This window comes from Palaemon carinicauda, chromosome 9 (assembly GCF_036898095.1).
Source record: "Palaemon carinicauda isolate YSFRI2023 chromosome 9, ASM3689809v2, whole genome shotgun sequence".
NCBI lineage: Eukaryota > Metazoa > Arthropoda > Malacostraca > Decapoda > Palaemonidae > Palaemon > Palaemon carinicauda.
Genome location: NC_090733.1, coordinates 136,143,018 through 136,146,283, shown reverse-complemented (window position 1 = coordinate 136,146,283; position 3,266 = coordinate 136,143,018).

Here is a 3,266-nt window from a genome sequence, read left to right as displayed (position 1 = left end):
ACAGACAATTATCACTAGTATAAATTTTAATAATCACTAACAAGATTGCAAAGCATTATGCAATCAATCAAAATCAACATTGGAACAATCAAATTCTAAAATTGCAAAAGGATCATGCTTACCCTTTAAGGCCGGGAGCACACTAGCGACTCGGTGGCGCCACGAAGCCACAGCATCGTGTGGCGGGGATGTGGTCTCCCATTGGTTTCCATTGTTTTCAAGTTTTGCCGCGCAAACTAGCGACTGTGGCAAGCGACTGTAGCTCTCTGTCGCTCAACCCCGCCACAGGCGTGGCGTGGCTTTGAAAACAATGGAAACCTATGGGAAACCACATCCCCGCCACACGATGCTGTGGCTTTGTGGCGCCACAGAATCGCTAGTGTGCTCCCAGCCTAATGGCTTCAATAGTAGAGCTCCATAATACACTATTTTAATGATACCAGATTCATATAAATAATAGGTGATCTGCTGAACATAATTTGGAAGGCCATTTATATTACTGTATTATACTCATGACTTTAAAGGTTTAAAGGCCGCTCATGAATGGCAGAGGCAAGGGACAGTGACATTGCCCTATCAAGCAGGACAATGCCCTAGAGACTGACCATATTACATATGATCAGCGCCTAAGCCTCCTCTCCACCCAAGCTAGGACCAAGGAGGGCCAGGCAATGGCTGCTAATGACTCAGCAGATAGACATATAGGCTCCCCCAAACCCCCCCCCCCCTCCTTAGATCAAGGATGGTGAGGTTGCAGCCACCAAAGTACTGTAACTAACGAGTTTAAGTGGGACTTGAACTCCAGTCTGGCAATCAACAGGCAAGGACGCTACCACCCGGCCACCACAATCCTTAATATCAAATCCCCATTAACATAATTAGAAAACATCAAATGAAATGGGATTTACCATTTTCACTTAAAAAATTAAACCACGAATCAGTTCATAAACTGAAAGTGTTCAAACTTTGCCACTCAAGTTTGAGCCAAAATTATTTGCCATTCACATAATTCTGAAATCTTTCCTGTTGGTAAATGGCATTTCGAATTACAATTTTACAAATAGTATACTTAATAATGATCTTTTCCCTGTATAAATATTTGACCTTTAACTGTTTGCAAAAGGGAAACTGCAATTTATAACAAGTTTATTCAGTTGCTTATTCAAACCTTTACTCAACTTTGAAAATCCCTAACATCATAGGTAATATCCAGTATTCATTAAAGGGTAATTTTTTCTTTAACTCTTATCTCTCACGTCATAATTAATAATAGAATTGAACACGTATCTGTATCTTCTTTACGATACAGGAATGAAACATCACAAAGATTAACATGAGTTTTAAAAGTTGAGAATCCTATTTCTTATGGTTATTTTATCAGCAAGTATATTTCTCTCAGGGTTTTTCAAAGTTAAAAGAAAATTTTCCATCTTGTTATTTCTAAATAACAAACTGCCTGCAAGCTAGAGAAAACACACATGTTCACTGGCAATGTTATTTTTATCTTAACTATTATTTGGATAAAAAAAAAACATGTTACTGTACACACAAAAAGTCAATTACAGGTACAGTACCAGTATAAAGAAGAAGAAGAAAACAAGAGGCGTCAAATTTCACAACATTACTGTTAACACTAACGAGGATGTCTTTTAGGCAAAAACATATACCTACAATAATTTGCTTTTAAACTAAAGATTGTACATAGGATTTAAAGCATTCACAGGTTCCCTTATAACGTCAAATCATAAAGAATTGTACTAAATACCCTTTCCTAACACAATAAAAGAGTAAAGCCCTCTACAAGCATATTGTGCATCCTACAGAGACTTTGGTCTTGGGTAAAACTAAGCATGCAGTATACATATCAATCGTGTAATAACAATTGTATATGGAGGACCACTTGGGTATAATTCTCAACTCTGAAGGGGTTTAGTTTTCAGTGAAACAACTCTATTAACCCTTTTACCCCCAGGCTATTTGGAAATTTCTGACCCTGAACCCCCATGGTGTTTTTCAAGCAAATTTTGCAGTATATTTTTTTAAAATTGCTTTAACAGTCTTAATTTTTGTCATAGAGAGGTCAAGTTGGTCTCATTCTCTTGGAAAATGCCTGAAGTTTCTCAAAAAATTATCAAAAATAAGCAAAAAAAAATTTAACTAGCATTTTTTTGCAAGGACGTACCGGTACGTCCATGGGGGTAAAGGGATGAGTTTTGTGAAACGTACCAGTACGTCCTTTGGGGGTAAAAGGGTTAAGATACTGGCTCCGGAAGCGTAGATAATTTTCAAATTTTAAAGATTCGGCTAATCTTCCATTGAAATGTTACTATTTAAGTTTAAGAATTAAACCATTGTAGTCAATTTTACAATAGAAAAACAGAACAGTATTATGTGTATTTCTTCCACAAATAAACTGCATAATGCTGTTGAGTTTATTATCATTAGATTCAGTGTGTATACAGCAAATATACTCGAGGAGGATGGAGTGTACTGTAGACACTCGTACCTGCTAATCCCTTAACTCTAAACGAGAAAACACTGACCAAAGCATAGAAAAAGATAGCTAAATGAAGGGTAATTGCAAACATGATGTGGTGAAATGTATTGTTCATTTATAGGCTGACCAAGTTTTTACGATGAAAAAAAAAAAAAAAAAACACTGGGTTGTTAAAATATTGTTTGAAAAAAAAACTAACACAGATTAACGTCAATTGAGGCGTTTACAATACTAAGGGACTCCAGGGGCCGAGTGGAAAACATCAAAATCACAAGAAAAACACGTTTGAAAAATGACAAATTTAAAATGTTCGTATCTCGGTAATTTATGAACGAATCTTAAAACATTTAGGAGTCTATTTACAGTATATCCAAGTAACCTTTTTAATGTGAAAAGAAGAACGTTATTAGAAGACAATGAAGCATTAAAAATGTCCCTTTCAGCTCTAGAGACCCTTAGTATTGTGAAGTGGTTGTAACAAAATAAAATAAGTTGAAAAGTGACAGTTTGAGAATCTAAATCACTTTGGATATTACTAAATACTTTATAAGTATATTCATGCAATCTATTTCACTGATATCATAGTTGCAATTCCTCTTGCAAAGTTTTGTCTCATTTGTATGTCCCTCAAAAACTTAACAAAAATTATTTATTGATTCCTTAACGATAAAAAACATATACTGGTAACGAAGTTAAATCTAGAACAATCGCCCGCAAGATTAAGTACCGCATACTGCAGTTCAGGAGGCCTCTAATATATTCAAGACAC